This window comes from Schistosoma mansoni, chromosome 2 (genome assembly GCF_000237925.1).
Source record: "Schistosoma mansoni strain Puerto Rico chromosome 2, complete genome".
NCBI classification, from domain to species: domain Eukaryota; kingdom Metazoa; phylum Platyhelminthes; class Trematoda; order Strigeidida; family Schistosomatidae; genus Schistosoma; species Schistosoma mansoni.
In genome coordinates, this window is record NC_031496.1 from 705,416 (window position 1) to 720,662 (window position 15,247).

Sequence of the window (15,247 nt, forward strand, 5' to 3'; positions counted from 1 at the left end):
TCTGAGGTAAAGACCGGTGTCAGACAAGCTTCCTAACCCTCACCTTTTCACCTTCTTAGGGTGATCGACTTGATCATGAACACGTAACCATCTGGAGGGAAGCAGGAGATACAGTGGACAGTCCAGAAGGAGCTGGATCAAATTACACTTGAGGGAGAAGCTTTGGAGGATGTTAAAGGTTTACATAACTGGACAACATCATCAATGAACACGGTGGATCTGATGCAGATGTGAAGGCGTAAACCGACAAAGCGAGAGCACCATATTCATAACTGAAGAACATCTGGAACTCAAAACAATTGTCAACCAACACCAACATCAGAATTTTAAATACGAATGTCAAGTCAGTTCTACTGTATGGGGTGGAGACGTGGAGAACTACGAAAGTCATCATCCATTAGATACGCGTGTCTATTAACAGTTGTGCACATAAAATACTTCGGATCCGTCGGCCAGACACCATAAACAGCAATTTACTGTGGGAGAAAACAAACCATATTTCAGTGAGGGAAGAAATCACGAAGAAGGGCTGAAAGTGAATAGGAGATACATTGAGGAACGTAACCACCTGTGTAACAAGGCAAGCCCTCACATGGAATCCTAAATTTGAAGGAAGAGGAAGATCAGGGAACACATTACGCCGAGTCACGGAGACAGACATGAGAAGGATGAACAAACGTTGGATAGCACTAGAAAGAAGGCCTGGAACAGAGCGAGTCTGAAAATGCTGGTCGATGGCCTATGCTCAATTAAGGGTAACAGGCGTAACTGGGAACGTAATCATGTAGTAAAGAAGAATGTATTAAAAAGACAGCATACGTTTATATGTAATACTTGTGTATTGCGTTAACAGCATAATTAAAATTGATGTCATGAGTGATCCTCCACACTAGTTTCAAATTGTTACTCATTTTTTATGTCTGCTTCTGATTCCAGATTCAGTGTGTTCCTTGGTATTCCTTTTTCCAGTTTCTCTTCAAGACTCTATGTACTGTTTCATAGGTATAAAGTTTGATTATTTTCTTAAAGTTTATACTATACACTTCCAGCGTTTTCTATTGAATTACTCTTCAGCTAAATGTTGATTTCTTCTGTCACACAGCCTCTTGTGGGACAGAATCATTATCTTACGCAGACAATTGTTTTAGACTACTCATACGCTTTTGAGGATCGTGGTGGTAGTTCTACAAGTTTGATAACCGAACAAAAGAACTGGTATGAAGTTCATATTGAAAATTGTGACATAGATATTGGCTGATATTTGCTTTGAGTTCCTTAACATTTTCAACTGTTGAAATACATTCCTTCCTTTGTGAATACCCGACTTTGCGTCTACATCAAATCATACATGTTTATTGACAACGCTACCTAGATATGTGAATGATTATACATCTTCCAGAGTTTTTCCATCAAGGGTGATTGCGCTGGTGTTCTCTGTGCTGAATTCGAAGGTCTTGATTTTTGTCTAGTGTATATTGAGGCCCGCTCCAGTAGACGCTTCTGCTACGCTGATTGTCTTGACCTGCTATTATCCTTATGTATGGGATAAAAGGATCAGGTAATCCGAGAAGTAAAAACCGTTTAATTTAATCCAACATGTCTATTGTATTCCATTTTTCCCGTCAGATGTTGAAGTCTTCATAGTACGGTCAAGCCCGAGAAGAGTAACGTTGAGAGCAGTGGCGTTGTCTGATTCAGGTTCTCACATGGAATGTGTCTGCCAGCTGTCCACCATGCCCAAATTGGCACTGTAGTCCGTCAAACGAATTTCGGATGATATCGACAACTTTCTCAGGTGCTCCATAGTGTCGGAGAAGTTTCTATAAAGTCCTCCCATAAACAATGTAAAATGTTTTTTTCATGAACAAACAAGTTGATGTATTGTATCGCGTTCGATTAAACTGATTGTTCAACAACCATCAATTGTGTTCATTTTAAAATATTGTACTGGTAGATCTACAAGTTTGAAATACAAACATTTCGACCGCCTTGAAGTTTGTGAAGTTGATGCTGACTTAAATATTTTTTGACATTCGCTCTGAGTTCCCACGTTCATCAGCTGTTATCAGGGTGAATTGCAATGGGTCTACGAATATTAAATCCTATGTAGAGTTATCAGAGTTCAGCAGTTTAAATCATAAAAAATAATATAAACCTAAACATAACAGTGTTTCACAAAAACATTTTTGAATACGTGAAAGTAGACGACAGAAATTTAAAGCGAATTGCTCAGTGAACAAAAGACAAAAGTATATAAAGTGTGATGAATTTGAGCATTAGCAAATTCTTCAAACAGAATTACAGAAACGATATATTACGTTCAGTAAAATTACATCGTGTTTCATTCTTTCATGGATTAGAGGAAATTGACAGGCAAAGTCATTGCTGAAGCGTACAAACGATATCATATCCTTCATACGCTAAATGATCAAACCAAGTTACAGAGAATACTCATTCTCAAACTTGAATTAGCATTGATGAGAACAATGTTTGCAGTCAGAATGAAAATCACACCATTTTAATAGAAACACAACACTTTCTTAAGCACAACAAAAAGCATCTAATGAGGTCAACAGAATACAAAAACACAAGAATTTACATAATAAGCAAATATCTGAACATAAAATAGTGATAAACAATCCATTAACCTCCTCCAGGTTATTAAAAACAACAACAACAAAGTGATACTTTTTTTAAACATCAAGTCTCATTATTGTAAGCTAAATCTGATCTAGTAGTACACGTTGGCAAAATGAAGTGAAAAGATTTTTTAAATTGACAGAATACGTATTTTGTAGAACTCATAATGTACAGCCAAACTCAATGAGGAACTTCTAGATAGTTGAATATGTGACAATAAAGACAATGGAAATGACGTCCTCCTGTTGTTTTATTCGCTTCATAATCTTATCTAGTAAACAACATGTATAACTGCCTCACTAGGAGAAGGAAATATTCCATAGACGAAATTCATCTTCATAACCCTCTGATTATTTCATCTTTGTAAATATAATCGATATTGTGACTGTGTTTGTAATATCACTGGTATTTTTTCTAGTCGGAACAGTAATGTTGACGATATTCATTCATGATATGGGTAAATATTTACCCACTTATTCATACACAAAGCTTAATAGGTCTCCCCGGATCATACCATGAATTACCAGATCGATCATAGATTTTTCACTACAAAGTGATGAATCTTCACTTTTTCTGTCTTTTTATTAACTCTTACGTTCAGTGCTTCACCTTTTGACAACTAGAATACATAAACATTTGACCAATGAATGAGTTTAAGAAAACGACATTTTCTCAACATGGATGGGTCCAAACATGTGATGTAGAATGACAAATAAGGAAAGATTTACATTTTCAATTCTGTAGGACTCTGTATACTACTTTACTGACAACGATATTTGTCGAATTTCATTCCGGAATCTGCATTCAGTTTCACACGAAACATTAATCCCTATATGTGTGTGTGAGTATCGTTTACATCACTACTACGACTAGAAAAAATACCAGTGATATTACAAACACAGTCACAATATCGATTATATTTACAAAGATGAAATAATCAGAGGGTTATGAAGATGAATTTCGTCTATGGAATATTTCCTTCTCCTAGTGAGGCAGTTATACATGTTGTTTACTAGATAAGATTATGAAGCGAATAAAACAACAGGAGGACGTCATTTCCATTGTCTTTCTTGTTACATATTCAGTCATATGATGTTTGACTGTACATTATGAGTTCTACAAAATACGTATTCTGTCAATTCAAAAAATCTTTTCACTTCATTTTGCCAACGTGTACTACTAGATCAGATTTAGCTTACAATAATGAGACTTGATGTTTAAAAAAAGTATCACTTTGTTGTTGTTGTTTTTAATAACCTGGAGGAGGTTAATGGATTGTTTATCACTATTTTATGTTCAGATATTTGCTTATTATGTAAATTCTTGTGTTTTTGTATTCTGTTGACCTCATTAGATGCTTTTTGTTGTGCTTAAGAAAGTGTTGTGTTTCTATTAAAATGGTGTGATTTTCATTCTGACTGCAAACATTGTTCTCATCAATGCTAATTCAAGTTTGAGAATGAGTATTCTCTGTAACTTGGTTTGATCATTTAGCGTATGAAGGATATGATATCGTTTGTACGCTTCAGCAATGACTTTGCCTGTCAATTTCCTCTAATCCATGAAAGAATGAAATACGATTTAGTTTTACTGAACGTAATAAATCGTTTCTGTAATTCTGTTTGAAGAATTTGCTAATGCTCAAATTCATCACACTTTATATACTTTGGCTTTTGTTCAATGAACATTGTTGCTATGTATTTGTTGACTAAGAATACCCCTTGCCCATCTTCTGACGACCTCCTTATAATCTGAATCCATATAAGCGTATTGGTTCTGACGATATTCATCCAAATTTTGTGAAATTCTTAACTGATATCATTGTTGAATCCTTGTCAATTCTGTCTTAAATGTCTTTGATGCAGTCTTAACTACTTAGGGACTTGAATAATCCTAATATCAGTCCATTTTATCAAGCATGGTGTGCAGACATAGTTGTTAGCCTTTGCTCTGTTTTTACACTAAGTTCAGAGTGGCTTGCTTGGTTTGCTGCCTTCAATGCGCTTTCCTTGACTTTACTTCTGCTTTTGATTCTATTCCACGACACCTCTTACTTGACAAGCTGATCAGCGTCAACACTGACAGCTGGATAACCAGTTGGCTATGTTTCTACCTTTCTGGAAGAGAACAGTACACTGTATTTGAAGGAAAGTGTTCAACATCTCTACTGCCTACTGTAGGTGTGCCACAAGGAGCTGTTCTTCCACCTCTACTTTTCTCTTTTTTTCTTCATGATCTGCCATCTTCCACAGAAAACACTTTTGTAAAATATGCGGACGAACTCATTGTATGTATGCCAATTTCTAGCTCCTTACATACTAAAGAAATGAATGAGTTTTTGTCTCGTATTGAATCGTGGTCTGTTGGTAATGGTCTCTTACTCAATCCATTTAAATGTCAAGCTGTTAACTTTAGCTTGAGACATGGACAGAACCTATACTGTATTTTGGGATCCCATAATGCTTGTGCCATTGGAGACTCCTTAATAAACACAGTGTCGAAGGTCAAATATCTTGGTGGTACTTTTTCCTCTGATCTTTCTTGGTCTTCTCATGTTTTACTCTTATCGAAAAAAGTTTACCGTTTGACATACTACATAAAGAGGCTGCATGCTTTTGGGATTACTCGCCATTTACTCTTACAATTTGTAAATTCCTGCATATGACCTATTGTTCTATATTGTTCTCCATTATTCTTTCCCGGGCTTTTAAGAAAAGACTTTGCTGTTTTGCTGAAGGTGGTTTGCAAGGTATGTGGTAAATCTTTCCAAGTCATTATTAATATGCTTGTGGATAGACATCTTAAGTTTTGCAAACTCTTGGCAGGTGTTATCTTATCAGATACTAACCATCAGCTTCATTCATATCTTTCTCCTTGTATATCTTCTGGTAGAACGAGACGTAAATACATTAAAATCCATACACGCAAGCAAGTCTATAAAAGTTCTGTAATACCTTACCTAGCAAATTTACTTTGTGACGAACAGGTTGTTAGAGTTGATCTAGTAAATAACCTGTATTCTTAAGCATGTTTCAAATTTGATAATTTGTACAGACTCAGATATTTTTAAACCTTTTTCTCAATTACTTTTCCATTTTTTTCGTTTTCTTTGTTTTGGTGAAAAAAAACTTGTTGAAATAACTCGTGCTGAGAATTCTATATTGTACCAGATTATAATATTGAATAAAGCCATTAATTAATAATAATAAATTGCCAGATAACACTGTGAGAAATAACTTTAATGGATCTTAGCGAAGCCTCGACAATGTTTGTTATACAGATCTATGAATAAAACTGGGAAGCTTTGAGAGTTGTTGGAAAATGATGAACTGAACAAGTTACTTTCTCAATATTTGGAGACTGTGAGTATGGGTGATTTGGGCCCTATCCATATGAAAAGCTGAAAATGTAGAGTTCTCAAAAGTAAAATATTTGTCCATGTTTTTAAAATTGTAGCAAAGTAGTCTGCTAATCTCATTGCATATAACAATATTCGTGACATATACACAGATGGAATAATAATATTACAGGATGACTCGCATTCACAGGTTGAACGGATGTGTAGGCTGATATTAAAAGTTAGCTCTGACAAGAGTGTAGAGATGCAGTCACGTAAATGCCACCATTTATATCATTACACAATGAGCGAAATTTGTGATGCCTTAGATGATGAACAATGAAGATTTAAGAGTCATTATAAACTACGACTCTAAAACAACGAATAACGGCATGGCTATCGCTACTCGAGACTTCGGCGTCTTATTGTTTATTCAAATGAACTTTCATCACTTTGAGGAAGGAAACGTGAGGTAGAATTCGGAAAAAGGGACTCAAGCATCGCCTCCTTGCTTCATTTAGTTAGCCGGTACGCTAGAACAAGGTTGAAGACGAGGGATTAAAATAGTAAAATTTCGTGCTGACATATCTTATCCAAACAAAATGAGACACTCAAACCCACTCCCATTATCAGCTAATGATATACTGAACAACGATCTTGATAGCCACTTGTCTTATACTTTACTTCCGTCTTGCGCCGATCGTTCGTGGTTATTTTCCAAGAAAGATAAAATTTTGAGGGCAAATCATTCACATACGTTTATTATTTCTCACGAAAGGTAGAAATTACTGGTGTTCTGTACCAGAACTTGTTTTATCAGCACTCTGGATCTAAGTATTCAAAATGATGTTGAACCTTCACAGCATTATAAATCGTGAGGATTAATATGCCTCAATTGTATTCCTGTACTTACTACTGATGTCTAGAGTTATTGTTAATTTGACGTTGCTAATTGGTCGGACACACTATGAATTATTTTGACAACAAAGCTGCAATTGAGAAAATTAAAGGTAAACAAGAAATCTCCCTAGACACTGTGTTGTTTTTCATTTCCCTATTTGTCGTCTTTTAAGCTACGACAGACCCTAGGAGTTAATTGCCTCTAATGTTGACGAACGCATACTACATTATACTCGAGTACGTTCGTTTATGTACACAAACTAGAGTACTCAAGATAGTCAGAATATTGTGCTTAACTTCATCATTCCTTCGTTCTGATTGATGGTTATAAATATCTCTGAAAGACCGAATTTTCTACGAAATTCGGAGATTGGAGAGAGACTGCTAAGTCACCTGCCTGTAGAAAGCTAAAGTTAAGGGTCCGATTTTAATGATTTTTGAAAAAACGCTTCATGTCCACTCAAAACACAATCAGACAGATTCGTGTCGTCCGAAAAATTTCATCATGCTGAGAAACGCGAGTTTATTTAGAGTTTTATAACAAATGATTTCGAATAACACATCCTTCAGTAACTAATTTAAACGTTGGCGAGTTAAAAAGGTCACGATATGACAAAATGATCTGTCCCACGAGAGACGATGAATAAATGCGAAAATTGAAGAGTTATTTTATCAATAATTCTCTGCATCATATTGTCCTCCAAATAATATCGTGATTTTTCCCGTTATTTATGTACTTTACTTCTTATTAGTATGATTTCTAGCTTTTTAGTCACTCTTATGATTTGTTTGTAAAGAAAGAAGGCCAAGATAATTTATTCTGATTCGAAGCTCAAATCTTGTCAGCTTATCCAATTTGTTTTATACTAATGTAACCAAAGAATTCGTGGACATTCAGTGAAGCAAACGAGCTACTCGTTAGGGATTTTGATCTCAATTTCGTCGAAAGTTAAATAAAACTAAGTTCCTGGCTTATGGACTGCTTTGACGAGTTTTCGAAGATTTTGTATCGTAGATGGTGAAGGTACTTTAACCAGTAACACTTTCCATAACTGAATCGCGCCTACTCAGTGAAATTAAAAGTCGGAAGCGAAGAGGTTGGAAGATATATTTGATAGATTATCAATATATTGACTAGTGACTGATCTAAACTGGCAAGTGATCGCAGGAGAAGTTGAGCAGCGCGTTCCGACTCGTTACCTGGTGTGGATGCATAACCAAGCGTCTACACCTGGGTAAGTTCATTAAAACAAATGTGTCCAGCATCCAATGTCAAACACTTACAGAGCTATTGATTTTAGCCATATATTTCTGCTACAGAGGCATAAAAGTGAGAATAAACTGTAGATAGCTTGGAGTCGCGATTGACTATGATCACCACTAAAGGAAAATTACGTGTCAGGTATCGACGTGGATCTTCAGTAGGCCAAAATGTTGCAACAAGGTATATTTGTTAGCGATCTCGTGGTATCGAAAGAATATCGAGGCGTGCCAAAGTTTACAGGCGGAACGGCCGAGCGTTAGTGCGTTCATGCAAGCAAAAAGGACAATGATAGGAAGACTGCGTTTTCGGTACACTTAAACAAACAAGTACAGTGAAACAATCACCGGTACATTTGGTTATAATAATGATTATTTCCACCAAACCAATCGCCTTTTGCTTCACAAACGTTGGTCACTACAATACTATGAAAAGTTCGTTACTAAACAAATGGCGATACTGGTTATGTCAACTTTTGGGTTTTCCAGGTGTTGTTATCAGCTCATTATGTATTAGGACAGACTGAACAATCAGCTATTTACGTACATCACACTATAGTATAAAACCTCGTGGTTGTAGCAGTTCTATCGGAAAGAAAAACGCCACATGCATTTGTTTCATGTCAGGAACGCTCTTTGTATCCAGAATCTATACCTCATCATCGTCTTGGCGTAACAATGACATCAATAAATGGGAGTGGATCTGTTGGATCGTCAACCTATGATGTTCAAGTGAATTTATCAAGTCGAGAGTGTTTAAATTGGGTGTGTTGTAGACTCCAGACATTAGCGACTTCAATAAGAAGAGTATCAGTATTCGTGCGTATACACTAGGAGCTAGAGCAGCGCGTAGAATGAATAACCACTCATCTGTTAGTATCGAATTCACAAAATATTATACACACTTAGGAATTAAATATGATTGTTGTGACCTTTTAGCTTTGCACTTTACTCTCTTATTTCCAGACACTAATGAAAAGATCAATGTTGGTGATAAAAGTCAACTTTGTTTGCGCTCAAAGCCGAGCAGTAGAAAAATATTATTAAGTTCTGCATTGGTACCTCCATAGCAGTAACTTTAACTAATGAAGATATTAAAGACCCATAAGGGATAACAGCGATTGATAATCTAGCTAGACTGTAATGGTTTCTATGGATTATTAAAACCTTTAGTCTTAACATCAGTTATACATGAACGAAGTGTTGAAATGAAATTTGAGGATTTATGATCGAATGTCACATAAGCAAAAAGACGTATAACTCTAATTTGCGGACTAATTAGTAGAAATGATTTTAGTGATGGACCATACTGTTTAGGGCGTTTCCTAACAATAAGTTAAAAAAAAACAGTTATACACGACTCAAGTAAGAATATTCTCAAAGCATTATTAATGTAGTGGCATATAGTAATAAACTCTCTGAGGATGAAAACTATCTCAGTGAGGTTCTATGGCAACAGGACTATTGTACAGTAAGTGTGAATATATCTTGTGTATCACTGTTTGGATCAACACTTCATTAACATTACCAGATGTGAAATGTAATTAAATGAGGCTGGAGTATTGATAAGACATAGATCCAAGTTCTAAGATAAATCATTTGTAAAACATGTGAAATGTAAACGGAACACAGTTATCCTGCCAAATTTACCGAAATATCTAACGATATTGTGATCTTATCAGAAGAGAATAGTGACTACCAAAGAACTTTAACGCCATTTGAGTATTATTTCATTGTGTGGTCCTCATCATAAAATGTTGTTGATATTGTACTTTATTTGAATTAGGCTGGTGAATTCAAAATGATTATTTGCTTCTTTTTAGCTTGGTTTATTGAAACACATTGTATCATGTTTGAAACCTCATGGCACGTGTGGATAATCCACAAGGGAGAGAGAGAGGAACAATTGCCTCGCATAACTATTTACGGCTGCTAGGTATTTTTCTTTTGCTTAGTGTTTTAAATGCAAACTTCGAGCAAAGTTGACAGGAGGTTCAAACTCCGACTCACTTGTGTTCAAGAGATTGAACAAAGTAATCATCTCATAAAACTCATATTCTAAGGCCATCACTTAACATGTGAACCTTATATTTGATCGCTTAAATTTATTGACGTATACTTGCAAGGTAATAACTAACAGAAAATAAATGGTATTGAAATAATGTAGGTGGCTTGATCGATACTGTGGAATTATAACTAGAATGAGAATACACACATTATTCAATAGATCAAGTTATAGAAGACCTAAACAAACATATTATGACCAAATCGTTTATGAAACAAATGAGTTACTAACTTTTTGTGAAATTTCGGTTCAACCTTTATGTGGAACATAACTAGGAATGAGTCTGGTTATTGAGGGAGCATAGCCCACACACAGCCTGTTGATCTTGAAGTAGAGCGTCTACTGGGTCTTTTATCCAGTTGAGTAACACTCTGTCGAAAACTTTTCCCAGTACTGACAACAAAATGATGCCTCTGTAATTCTCCCATTCGCTCAGACCTCTTTTCTTTAATATCTTGATGAAGTATACTTCTTTCTAGTCCATTGACACTTCTTCTTCCTCCCAAATCGTCTTGAATAGAAAGTGAAGCATGTTTGCTGTTACTTAAATGTCTGACTTCAGTGCTTGAACTAGTATTTGTCAGGTCCTGCCGATTTCCAGCTGTTGATTTGTCTGATGGCCATCTTGACTTCTTCTATCGTTGGTGGAGTGACATGTTTAGGAAGGTATGTGTGTGCTGCTTCAATCTTCGGTGGACTCAATGGAGCTGGTCTACTCAACAGTTCCTCGGTATATTCTGCCTACCTGTTCTCCTGTTACTGAATCACTGTGATTGTCTTTGCTTCTTTTCACATGACTGATCTCCCAGTTTACTATATCTCTCCGCTAGTTTCTTCGTTGTATCATAAAGTTATTTCATATTCCTTTCTCTTGCAGCGTTTTCCACCGTCGTTGCTAATTCTCCCATGTATTTCTGCTTGTCGGCTATAAGGCTGTTCTTCACTTGCCTGTTCGCTTCTGCGCCTTGAATTTCTCAGCTCGTGCTCGACTGCTGCTGTTTGTTTATTTTTTGTCCTTCCTTTCTCCGATCTTGTCCAGGGTTTCCATGAAGATCCATTCCTTATGATGATGCTTCTTGCGACTCAAAACCTTGAGACACGTTAAAGTTAGTGCTTCTTTGATCTCTCCTCAGTTGTCCTTCATCGTAGTTTCTCGATCTTTCTGTAGATCCTGTAGAGCCTGGAACCTGTTGTTGAGAGTTGTCTTGAATTCGTTTGGTTTATTAGTATCTTGAAGAAAGACAGTATTGGAATGCTGTTCCTCCAGTTGTCTAGCGTTTTTCAGATTTAGTTTTTTCTTGGCCACAATCAGGTGGTTATCTGAAGCCATGTCAGCTCTTCTCCTTGTTCTCACAACTTCTATTGTCCTTCTGAATTTTATGTTGATACAAATAAGATCTATCTGGCTCTCTGTGGTGTGGTTCGACGAGATCCATGTACCTTTGCGTATAAGTTTGTGTGGAAATATTTTGCCGCCTATAACCAATTTGTTGAATGCACATAGATTTGCACATTTTTCCCCATTTTCATTTCTCTCTCCTAGTCTATGTCGTCCAATTATATCTTCATATCCTATGTTATCGACCCCGACTTTCGCACTTAGATCTACCATCAGAATGTTGAGGTCCTTTCTTGGACACTTAGCTATGATGGATTGCAGCCTTTCATAGAACTGATCTTTATCCTCGTCTTTGTTATCATTGGTGGGTGCACAACATTGGATAACATTCATTGTGAACACTCATTCTTTTTTTAAATGATGCTTTGATAATTCTGGATCCATGAGACTCTCATCCTACAAGTTCATTTCGTGCTTCTCAGGATAGCATCAATGCAACTCCCTGAGTGTGTGGTCCATTTTCCTCCTCGTGATCAGAGTACAACTGCATCTCTCCCGTATCTAGCCTTTGCTTTCCAGCTTGAGTCCAATGAGTTTCGCTTATTCCGAGTACTGACACTTTGTATTTCCTCATTTCCATTGCTATTTGACTGGTCTTCCCGGTTTCTTACATTTTCCGGACGTTCCATGTTCGTATATTGATTATAGCTCAGGTTGCTAGAGGGAGCATCGACTTCGTGATATTCAAAGGCTCCCAGCTTTCATTATGAAGCGTCATAATTGTTCCTTCAACTCCCAGGGCAGTTTTAATGGTTTGAATTATTTTTTCTGGTTAGCGGTTTTTTAGCGTGTGAGTATGCTGCGGGATATATTCGCTAACCCTATGCCCAAGCAAAGCTTGGGACCAGCAGTAACTCCAGAAGAGATTCAGGAGGAGTTATATTGAAATTTATTCGTATCAATTCGAAATGACGTTTACTATGAACCTTGTAAATACTTATTCTCGGAAAAAAATTATCGTTTTGTTAGTTCATCACTTAATTTTAATGTTCTACTCTCACACCATGAGTAGATTATCAGTATCGGATTCTCTTAAAATGACAAGCTTATCAAGATTTTGTGAACCAATCTTCGTCGGTCAAACCAAATAAAGAACCGTTTAATCAGTAAACATGTAGAACGGATAAATCACTTTTTGGCGAATCAACTGTTGGGTAAGTGAAACAAATGGTTTTCTATCATAAAGTGTCGTTTTATTGATCCAAAGACACTTGAAACAGAAGCATGTTCTGCATAACATAATCTTAACTCATACTTTATTAAAATCAATATTGTGCATCAAAGTTAGTGTATTCTGACATGCGAGGTTGATCATATATGAATGATGTATTGTATAATCCAAATGAGCTGATGTCGTTCAACGGAGCTATTTCGTTCTAGTATGTGTTTCGTCAGTAAAACACATTTGTGACGTCAAAGAGGGTCGAACACAGAACCTACACGTCTCAACTCAACCGACTAATAATTCGATTATTCAGATGATATTCAATGGTCATAACACCTCCAATCGAAGAACGATTGGTTGGTTGCAGAAAAAGGTTAATCATTTGTGATATGTATATTTGATGCAATATTAGCCGATCTATTGTATAAGCTAAATAACTTTGATTTTTCCACAAAAGACTTATATCAAAGCAGATTCTTGATTGAGAATATGAAATGTACTCTAATGAGATATTGTACCTCCAGCGTTTATTCATCTATCTCACTATTCAGGGAAGTTTAAACACTATAATTGTTATTCTGAGTAAATACACGATCAATATACATGATTTATGAGGTTCAAAATTCAACAACAATCAAATGGACTTCTACATTTCAGAATGGTTATTACTAGTAGTTTACTGACATGTTCAACAATTAATTGGCTGAGTGCATAGAGGAAGACGTCTCTAGTGATGGATATGATTTTGTGAAGTAGAATTGATAGATTACATTCTATCAGTAAGTGACATAATAAGTAAGATACAAGTATCCGTGATATAGTTAAGTCTTTCCATATCCGACCCAAATACACTTGCTGACTAGTATTCTTCGGTTAATTTAATCTATTCGACTAGTGATCAAAATGGGAACTTGATTTGGATAAGTATGAAATTATATTTCAAATAAACCTTGTTTATCCAGTACTTTCCTTTTACTTCTTTGAATGGAAAAGAATCGATTCCATTTGTCGTCAATCATTGTAATAATATTGTTCATAATCAATGGATACATTTTACAAATTGAAAACTACTACTATGATTCATAAAGAGTAGTATGTTTGTTTAATGACGAAATAATTGTCAATCCTCATTCATAGTGAAATTACTTAATACATAATAATTTTTCATCTTGCTGAAGATGGTTTCGATTGTACAATCTCCAGGAATCAAAAAATGTGTTGGATGGAAACATGAATATGTGTATATGTGCATTATATGATCTATTGAATGTGATTATGCACAACTCATTTTGTGGATTACGAAAGACTTACCTACGTCACAGATAATTGTGTCTTACTTATTATGTCACTTACCGATATAGTGTAATCTATTTTATCTACCTGATAAAAACACCTCCGTCACTAGAAACGTCTTCCTCCATGCACTCACCCAGTTAATTGTTGAACATGTCAGTAAACTACTAGAAATAGACATTCTGAAATGTAGAAGTCCATTTGATTATTGTTGAATTTCGAACCTCATAAATCATGTACATTGAATCTTGTATTTATTCAGAATACCAATTACAGTGTTTAAAATTCACGGAACAGTAAGATGGATGAATACAAATCATATTCTCGACCAAGAATCTATTATCACATAAGTCGTTTGTGGGAAACTCAAAGTGATTTAGCTTATACAGTGGATCGGCTAATATTGCATCGAATATAGACACCATGAATGACGAACTTTTTTCTACAACCAACCTATCATTGTTCGATTGAATATTTTGTGAATAATCGACCCTCTTCGGAGTCACAGACGTATTCTAGTGAAGCACCACCTACTAGAATGAAAAAGCTCTTTTATACGATATTATCTTATTTGGCTAACACAATATGCTACTCTTCTGAGACATAATATTTGTTGTTGTTGACCATCACGAAGAAAACTAGACTGTAATTGTAAACATTTTTTTCTATCAACAGGTCGTTTGATAATAATTTAGCAAGATATTCTTCACTAAATGCCATCATCAAAGGACACCGACCATTGTAGACAGCACATTAGATAAAGGTTTATTCAATACACCTATCTCATTATGATACGTCTGCTAGCAGATGTCTGAATAAATAATTCTTTGTCTTGATAATGTGCAAATTTCTTATCTTTCCAAATCCGATGATCATAGAAAATACTGAAAGTATGATTTCTGAAGTGTGTATAGAAATTTTATTGAGTGTCGTCTTTTATTCACCAAATATGGTGATCTCTTTAGATGGGTTGACTTTTATTCAATATTCAGATTTTTTATGACTTCTACCCAGCTCATCTTCCAACAAAGATTTCCTGCCATAACGAATAATATCTATCATTGTATTGGGTTATTCAACCACTTGAAAACCAGTAAACATTCACAAGTTATTCCGTATAGCTGAATGACATATCAGTGGCGCGTGATTGTGAATCAACTGAATCAGCCTAGAACTTTCAGGTTTCAC